Raw genomic sequence first — 10,151 nt, 5'->3', positions numbered from 1 at the left:
AGAAATTCCTCATCACTGTCATTTTGCTTCTTCTTATCGAGTCCACATCACAAGATTAGAAATTGTTCTGCCAGAGCTGAACACACTTCTCGGCATCTGCATGCAATGCCGTCTTGCGCATCTTGTGCGTGGTGGTGGAAAGATTGGTGGAAACAGGGCCGTGACGTGAATGCTCTTTCCTTGACCCAATCATTTTGCTGATTCTCCAGCAAGGTTTCTGTATTGGGGAACACGAAGCAAACCAAGGAGCAGAGTTCCAATGCCTCCCGCAGTCCCGTGAACTTCTCCTTTGACCATCTACTTCCTCGTTAGGATCTTGTACCACACATCATTGCTATCATAAAGGATGGAACATAAACTCCTCATGGATCTTTTGAAGTTTACCTGAAGACATCTAGACTAATTTAGCTGTTCACTTTTATTCATGTTTTCTATGGAGAACGTTTTAGATCTTTTGTACAATCTGCCAGAAAAATGTTAATTGCCTTCCTGAATTGTGCAAGACACCCATGTACCACAGTTTTAAAATAATGGAATTCTTACAAAGTAACTTCTTGTCAAAAGAATTAAAAAAAAACAGTTTTTACCCCACAGTTGTGCCTTACATTTATTTTACAATTGGCTTGTCCTAGAGATGAGGGATTTTCATAACTGCAGCTTCAACACGACACACAATTAACCCGCTACACTCTTCAGAAAATATCATATCCTCCCAGGTTCTACACCTTATGTTTCAACCAATGTATGAGGTGAGCTACTAAAGTAAATAGACAAGGAAATTCTTGACCCACCTTAGGATAGCACCATTACCATGAATCTATATTACTAAAAGTCTGTTCTTGACCGGTTTTGGCCATCTGTGCTGCGATTTCCGAGAGAACGCCTACGGCCGTCATTTTTGGCCACCTCGCTCAGGGCCCCCCTCCGCCGCATATGTGCCGAGGATTTTTCCCCTCGATGAAAAATGACAGAGATATTAATGTTTTCACAAAATTCCCCATTCTCTCTGCTGCCCCTGCTGGAGGGAGGGGGAGGGACTATAAAACCAGGAAGTGGTGTGCCTCAATCAGTCTCTGCAAGTGGTGTGCCTCAGAATGGTGTGCCTCAATCAGAGCTCAGAATGACACTGAACAAATGTCTCCACAGCTGTGAGTACCCATAATGTGGTTTGAAAATGAAAATATGGTTAGTTTGAGGAAAAAAGCACTGCCTGCAAATGGTTGTTTGGGGGGTTTGGGGTTGAAGTAAAAAGGCACCCTCTCTCTCTCTCCCCTCCTCTCTCTCAAGGGGGGTAATTAGGGTGAGTGTGGGGGGGGAGGGGGGATAGTTAGTGTGTGTGACGCGGCATGCCGCCTCCCCCCCCCACCCCCCCCCCCCCCCCAAACCGCACGTTGGGGGAACAGACCCAACGGGTCTGCACTTGGTCTAGTATTTTATTAAAAATAAGGTTCTGGTCTTATATTTTCTCTTGAGCACAGCGCATCACTCCCACAATCATTCTAAACATCTTTAATAAAGGTATCAAATACTACAGTACAGCCAAATCCAGGATTGCAAGGCAAAATGACCACATGACCAAGATTTTCACTTTTAATCTGTGCCCTTCAGCCTTTATGAAAGCAAACCAAGAATAGAGTTAGTAATATGAGAGAAGTTACGAATCTGCTGTAATCACAAATCTTTCTGTTGTTTTACATTAGGTTATCAATGAAACGGAAGAACAATGATTATACATTCAGTCTGAAGAAGGTTCCGATCCAAATCATCGCCTAACCATGTCCTCCAGAGAAACCGCCTGAACTGTGTTCTGAACAAAAATGATGATTGGACAATACAACTTGTCAGCATATAAATATACAATCTACAAAGTACACATAGCATAAAGGTCGGCCATTTGATCCAATCAATCCACATCTATGTTTATGTTCTACACAAGCCTCTTTTACATCAGGGAGTAAATTTGCTGCAATTAGTTTAACTACTTTATCTTGTGTCTCATAAGGTCATAAGGAATAGGAGTAGAATTCGGCCCATGTCTACTCCGCCATTCAATCATGGTTGATCTATCTCTTCCTCCTAACCCCATTAAACTGCCTTCTCCCCATAACCTCTGACACCTGTACTAATCAAGAATCTATCTTTCTATCTCTGCCTTCAAAATATCCACTGACTGCCTCTACAGCCTTCTGTGACAAAGAAGTCCACAGATTCACCACCCTCTGACTAAAGAAATTTTCCCTCATCTACTTCCTAAAAGAACGTCCTTTAATTATGAGGCTATGACCTCTAGTTCTAGACTCTCCCACTAATGGAAACATCCTCCCCACATCCACTCTATCCAAGCATTTCACTATTCTGTACATTTCAATGAGGTCCCCCCTCATTCTTCCAAACTCCACCATGTACAGGTTCAGTGATAACAAACGCTCATCATATGTTAACCTACTTATTCCTGGGATCATTCTTGAAAACCTCCTCTGGACCCTCTCCAGGGCCAGCACATCCTTCCTCAGATGTGGTGCCCAAAACTGTACACAATATTCCAAATGCGGCCAGAACAGCGCCTCTGCGATGCAAAACAAATTTCAGACTCGCTCTGACATCGTATTATAGAGCACTATATTATATTACATATATTATTATAGAACATTACATCCCTGTTTTTGTATACAAGCCCTGTTGAAATAAAGGCTAGCATTGAATTTGCTTTATTTACTACTGATTCGACTTGCAGATTAGCTTTTGGGGAATTCTGCACCAGCACTCCCAAGTTCCAATTTCTGGATTCTCTCCCCATTTAGAAAATAGTCTATGCCTTTATTCCTACTACCAAAATGCATGACTTCACACGTTGTTACACAATATTCCATCTGCCACTTCTCTGCCCGCTCTCCCAACCTGTCCAAGTCCTTCTGCAGAGTCCCTGCTTTCTCTACACTACCTGCCCCTCCACCTATTTTTGTATCATCCGCAAACTTTACCACAATGCCCTCGTCCAAGTCAATAACATACATTGTGAAGAGTAGCGGCCCCAGCACCGACCTCTGTGGAACGCCACTATTCACTGGCTGCCAACCAAGTCTCGACCCAAAACTTCACCAATCGACGTTCTCCAGAGATGCTGCATGACTTGCTGAGTTACTCCAACACTTTGTATCATTTTGTGTAGTAACCAGCATCCACAGTTCCTTGTTTCTACTTTGTTACAGTCTACCTTCCTATGTAACAAAAAAATATTTCCCAGTAAATTTCAGTTTTAAAGTCCAGACTAGCAGTTTTCTTGTCTATCTTACCTTGTGTTGAGCAGATGCTCTGTACAAGACAATGTGTAATGAAATTATATTGAAGACTCAAATGGAGGGTTCAGAAAACATGAGGATATTTGACATTGTAGGTCGTCATTTTTTGCAGGAATAAACTTTATTCAGAATGAAAAATATATACAAAACAGTGCCTTCTGGAGGCAGTGGTCATGGAGGAACACCACGTAATGTCAGCTTGTCTGACCATGACGGTCTTCGACGTGAAGAGGAAGTCTGTCTAGGACCGAGGTGAGTCGCCTAGTCTCGACCTCGAGAATTGCGGCTGCAATCCACCCGCAGGGTTGCTGGAGACATCGCACGACTTTGCATCTTTGACCGTCTCCATCAGGAGCCAGGAGGCCCCGTCCAGTCCGCTCTCAGCACCACCGGACCTTCCAGCCGCATCGATGATGCAGTAGAAGTCACTGACCAGAACGACTGACTGAGCCATGGGAGCTGCTGGAGGGCAGCCAGCTGCTCGCTCTGCACAGGCGAGATGTACACGTCGTCAGCCAGAGCAGAGTTACAATACATTACATCCGCCATGAGGAGATGCTCCCCATCTACCTCCCTGACTTTAGTGATCAGATTCAGATTCAGATTCAATTTTAATTGTCATTGTCAGTGTACAGTACAGAGACAGCGAAATGCATTAGAGACAACAAAATGCATTGGAGACAACGAAATTCACTGCAGTTCACTGCTCCAGGTCTCGAGGAACTGAGCACTTTACTGTTCTCAGTCTCCCTGAGCTGAGTGCTTTACTCCTCCCGGTCTCCTGAAGCTGGGCTGTAATGGGCAGTTCACTGCTCCCAGTCTCTTGGAGTTTGGATGTGTTGGGAGATTCGAATATCATAATCTCCTGGAGCTGGCGTGTGACAGGCACAGATTGAGAGGTTGCCTCCCTGCAACAGGATCCCGGTTGGCAGCGTAACAATATAACGACAATCATGGGGCCACCATCGTGACCACCTTCAATAGCTTTGGAGGTGTGACTGCCACACTCTGTTTAAAAGTCACATTTGCCTTGACCTTGGCAAGGTACACAATGCACAATGCTATTTACACTGCATACATTTAGAGATGCCAATTTTACCTCCATTACAATCTTGGGAGTTCACTGTCCTGAGCCCTCCTGCCCACAGCATTGGTGAACTTAAGCACCGTTTCCAATTTCAGGTACTGGGGTGTCATCTTTCTCAAGGGAGGCATCTCCTCTGGCAACGCTGGTGGTATTGCTTGGGCGAGATCCCTCCTTGATCCTCTCTGCACCCTCCACCTCCCCGAGCTGGGGTCCGTTGGGCAGTTCACTGCTCCAGGTCTCGAGGAACTGAGCACTTTACTGTACCCAGTCTCCCTGAGCTGAGATGCGCTGAGCAATTTACTGTTCCCAGTCTCCCTGAGCTGAGTGCTTTACTCCTCCCGGTCTCCTGAAGCTGGGCTGTAATGGGCAGTTCACTGCTCCCAGTCTCTTGGAGCTTGGATGTGTTGGAAGATTCGAATATCATAATCTCCCGGAGCTGGCGTGTGACAGGCACATTTCTCCCCTTGTACGTGCCTATCGGTTGGTCCTTCCTGAGCTCTGTAATGTTTCCACTTTCCCTGCCTGCATCATAGGCTCTTTAATTTGGATTCACCCTTTGACGAGGAGAGGTTGCTGGCACCAGTCAGTGGCAACACTTTTTTTGCCAATGCCGTTGTTCTCCTCAGCCCATCTTCAAAGGCTTTTTCTTCTTTACCACCATCTGCCATCGGCCCTTTTTGTTCTTCCCCCACTCTCTTTTTTATTGATTATCCCTCCTGGAGTGGGTTCAGTGGGTCCATGGCTGGAGTTTGGGAGCTCACTGTGGTTGGGCTACCCATACACTTCCTGGTCTCGAGAAAGTGTAGCTTAACCTTTGCAAATCTCTGTGTAGGCATCTAGTGCAACATTGTATACAATTCTGGCCACCACATTTTAGGAAGGTTGATCTGCCTTGGAAGCTTTATTGAGGAGATTTACCATGGATGACATTTTTATGAAGTATCTTAACCTAGAGTCAAAGTTTTACAGCATGGAAACAGGCCCTTTGGCCCAACTTGCCCACACTGGCATGTCCCATCTCCACTAATCCCACCTTCTTCTTTTGTTTGGCCCATATCCCTCTAAACCCGCCCTATCCATGTGCCTGCCTCAACTACCTCCTCTGGCAGCTCATTCCATACACCTTCCACCCTTTGTGTGAAAAAGTTACCCCTCAGATTCCTACTAAATCTTTCCTCTCTCACCTTAAACTCATGGCCTCTGGTTCTCGATTCCCCTTCTCTGGGCAAGATTCTGTGCATCTACCCAATCTATTCCTCTCATGATTTTATACACCTCTATAAGATCACCCCTCACCCTCCTGCACTCCAAGGAATAGAGTGCTAGCGTGCTCAACCTCTCCCTAAACTTCAGGCCCTCGGGTCCTGGCAACATACTCGTAGATCTTCTCTGCACCCTTTCCAGCTTGACATCTTTCCTATAATAGGATGCCCAAAAACTGAGCACAATACTCTAAAACCAATGTCACACGAGGCGTGAGATTGCAACCTTCACGTGGTCCGCCCTGTTTCAACAAATGCAATCAACCTGCTGTGCACATTCAAACAAGATCAAATAGAACAAGTTGTCCTACAACGTTAGGCTGTGCACGCCATACGTAAGAAGAAGAACAATGTCACACAACTGCAGCATGACCTCCCAACATCTATATGCAATGTTCTGACTGATCAAGGCCAATGTTCCAAAAGCCTTTTCAACCACCCTATCTACCCATGATGCCACTTTCAACAAACTATGTACCTGTATTCCTACTAGATTCCTCTGCTCTATACTAGGGTCACTGCATTGAAGGCAGCCTCTGCCTGCAGTCCGTTTGTTTTTTAAATCTTTTTTAATTATTTTTTGTCAGTTTTAAAGTTTGTTTTGGGGAATCTTTAGCTATTCTATGTGGGGGAGGGGGGTAGGGTAAGGGGGAAACTGTTTCCCAGTCGCTTCCTGGCGGGGACATGACTATTCTCCGAGTCGCGTCCTCGCCCCCCTCCACCTGGATTGGCTTGGCCTTTCCTGCCGGGGACCGGACCAGAGCTTCAACAGCGGCGGCGCAGTGCTGGAGTCACCGCGGAGCGGTCGATGCCGACCCGGATCGCCGTTTGGAGCTCCGGAGCATTGTGCCACTGCTCCAACATCGCTGAGCTGTGGTTTGGGAGAGCTTCCATCGTGGCCGGTGCTGAACACATCGCGGCGTCCTGGAGCCCTTTGCCGAGGGCCGCCAGCGTTGCATCTCCACCCAGCGCGGCCTGAGGACTTCGGGAGCCGCGGACTCCAGTAGGAGGTGCCCGACACGGATGTCCAAGCCACTGAGGAGGTCCTCCAGTCCCGACGTCAGACTTCCATCACTCCGGCAAGCGGGCATGAACATAGGGCTGCCCGGTAGCTGCGAGAGAGGGGGATTCGGGAGCCCCCCCCGAACACGGGAGGCCAACAGGGGAGGACGACTGCATTTTTGGAACATTCCCTCACAGTGGGAATTTGATCAGTGGGGATGTCTGTTTACAAAAATAAAACTATCGTGTTCTGTGCTCTTTATTATTTATTTGTATGGCTGTATGGTGACCACACATTTCACTGTACTAATTGGTACATGTGACAAATAAATGTATCTTGTACCTTGTATCTAGATATAGATATAGATATGCCATTTATTGTCACTATACATGTACAGTGAAACTGAAAGCTGCTCGTACTCAGTGCATACATACAATTTAGCACAAAAAACAAGAGACAGAAAAACAAAAAACAGAAGGGAGATGGGGGGGGGGGGGGGGGGATAGGTGCACAAATTCTGCGGCGCTACATTCATATATACATATATACAGATGGAAGTCCGTGTTGGGCGGTGTAGTCAGTGCATGTGTGAATTTGAATTTATAGTAGATATAATTCTCGGAAAGCAACTATTCCTGAGTCTGTTTGTCCTGGATTTGATGCACCTATAGCGCCTTCCAGAGGGCAGCAGGTCGAACAGTCCAAACGCAGGATGGGAGCTGTCTTTGATGATCTTCTTTGCCCTGCTAAGGCAGCGGGAGGTGTAGATGTCCATCAGGGAGGGGAGAGGGCAGCCAATGATCCTCTGCGCTGTCCTGGTTACCCTCTGAAGCCTCTCCCTGTCTGCCATGGTGCAGCTGCCATACCATGCTGTAATGCAGTATGTCAGCAGGCTCTCGATGGACGAGCGGTAGAAGGTCAGCAGCAGGTTAGAGTCCAGGTTGTGCTTCCTGAGGACCCTCAGGAAGTGCAGCCGCTGCTGAGCCTTCTTGATGACCGCTGTCGTGTTGTCCGTCCAGGAGATGTCAGCAGCGATATGGACACCGAGAAACCGGAAGGTGTTGACCCTCTCCACACACTCGCCGTTGATGTGTAGGGGGGCTAAGTCGGTGCTGTGCCTCCTGAAGTCGACAATGAGCTCTTTTGTTTTCCTGGTGTTCAGAGCCAGATTGTTTTCTGAGCACCAGGTTGTCAACTTCAGGACTTCCTCTCTGTAGGCTGCCTCGTCTCCCTTCGAAATAAGTCCGACCACAGTAGTGTCGTCAGCAAATTTGACGATGCGGTTGTTGTTGTGGGCCGGACTACAGTCGTAGGTGTAGAGACAGTATAAGAGGGGGTATCTACAACACTCGTATCTACTTGTATCTACAACACTCCCTAGAGTCCTACTGTTTATTGTGCAGGTTCTGCCCATGTTAACGCTCCCAAAATGCAACACCTAATATTTCTGTGTATTAAAATATATAAACATAGAAAATAGGTGCAGAAGTGCGCCATTCGGCCCTTCGAGGCAACTCTGCCATTCAAAATTATCATGGCTGATCATCGAAAATCAGTACCCTGTTCCTGCTTTTTCCCCATATCCCTTGATTCCGTTAGCCCTAAGAACTAAATTAACTCTCTCTTGAAAACATTCAGTGAATTGGCCTCCACTGCCTTCTGTGGCAGAGAATTCCACAGATTCACAACCCTCTGGGTGAAAAGGTTGTTTCTCATCTCAGTCCTAAATGGCCTACTTCTTATTCTTAAGCTGTGACCCCTGGTTCTGGACTCCGCCAACATGGGGAACATTTTTCCTACATCTAGCCTGTCCAATCCCTTAAGAATTGTATATGTTTCTCTAAGATTCCCTCTCATCCTTCTAAATTCCAGTGATTACAAGCCCAGTTGACCCATTCTTTCCTCATATTTAAGTCCCGCCATCCCAGGAATGAACCTGGTGAACCTACGCTGCACTCCCTCAATAGCAATAATGTCCTTCCTCAAATCAGGAGACCAAAACTGCACACAATACTCCAAGTACTGTCTCACCAGGGCCCTGAACAACTGCAGTAGGACCTCCTTGTTCCTAAACTCAAATCCTCTCGTAATGAAGGCCAACATGCCATTAGCTTTCTTCATTACCTGCTGTACCTGTTTTCTTTAATTGACTGATGTACAAGGACACTCAGGTCTCGTTGCACCTCCCCTTTTCCCAACCTGACACTATTCAGATAATAAACTGCCTTCCTGCTTTTTGCCACCAAAGTGGATAACCTGACATTTATCCACATTATACTGCATCTGCCATGCATCTGCCCACTCATTCAACCTATCCAAGTTACCCTGCAGCCTCATAGCATCCTCCTCGCAGCTCACACTGCCACCCAGCTTTGTGTCATCCACAATCTTGGAGACATTACACTTTATTCCCTTGTCTAAATCGTTAATATATATTGTAAATAACTGGGGTCCCAGCACCGAGCCTTGCGGCACCCCACTAGTCACTGCCTCCCATTCTGAAAAGGACCTTTTAATTCCTACTCCTTGCTTCCTGTCTGCCAACCTGTTCTCTATCCATGTCAATACCCTACCCCCAATACCATGAGCTCTAATTTTACACACTAATCTCTTGTGTGGGACCTTGTCAAAGGCTTTTTGAAAGTCCAGAAACACCACATCCACTGGCTCTCCCTTATCCATTCTACTTGTTACATCCTCAAAAAATTCCAGAAGATTAATCAAGCATAATTTCCCCCTCATAAATCCATACTGACTTTGACCGATCCTTTCACTGCTTTCCAAATGCGCTGCTATTACATCTTTAATAATTGACTCAAGCATCTTTCCCATTACCGATGTAAGGCTAACTGGTCTATAATTCTCAGTTTTCTCTCTCCCTCCTTTCTTAAAATGTGGAGTTACATTGGCTACCCTCCGGTCCACATGAACTGATCCAGAGTCGAGTGAACATTGGAAAATGATGACCAATGCATCCACGATTTCTAGGGCACCTCCTTGGGTACTCTGGGATACAGAACATCAGGCCCTGGGGATTTATCTGCCTTCATTCCCAACAGTTTACCTAACACCATTTCTTGACTAATGTGGATTCCATTCAGTTCCTCTCTCCCATTAGATCCTCGCCCCCCTAATATTTAAATTCCACCAACTATTCTTCACTCACCTACACAACCGATCAAGATCCAGCTGTAATTTTTGACAACCATCTTCACTATCTACAATACCACATACTTCTGCAAACTTGCTAACCATCCAACACTCTCATCCAAATCAAATCTTGGTAAACTCTTCATACAGCAGAACAAATTAAAACTAAGGGGAAACCGAGCACAGCTCTTAAAGACTGAATACTTTTCGTTAAATAAGAAAGAGGAACTTTGCAAAATGAAAGGGATCCGTGTAATCGGTTACATGGCCGGCACAGATGAACACCCCCCCACCCCCACCCCCGAATCATATGTCGCAAGGAAATATGAAGAAACACCGCCATGAAAATA

The 10,151-nt window shown here is 46.2% G+C and overlaps 1 protein-coding gene across 1 annotated transcript in view; it reads right to left on the bottom strand.

The window, feature by feature from the left end:
* rpl9 (ribosomal protein L9) overlaps window positions 1-10,151 on the bottom strand; it is a 192,476-nt gene that overhangs the window by 67,875 nt on the left and 114,450 nt on the right. The window lies entirely within an intron of this gene.

This window comes from Leucoraja erinacea, chromosome 1 (assembly GCF_028641065.1).
Source record: "Leucoraja erinacea ecotype New England chromosome 1, Leri_hhj_1, whole genome shotgun sequence".
Lineage (NCBI taxonomy): Eukaryota > Metazoa > Chordata > Chondrichthyes > Rajiformes > Rajidae > Leucoraja > Leucoraja erinaceus.
The sequence above is the reverse complement of the archived record's forward strand: the minus strand, read 5'-3'. Positions and strand labels throughout refer to the sequence as shown.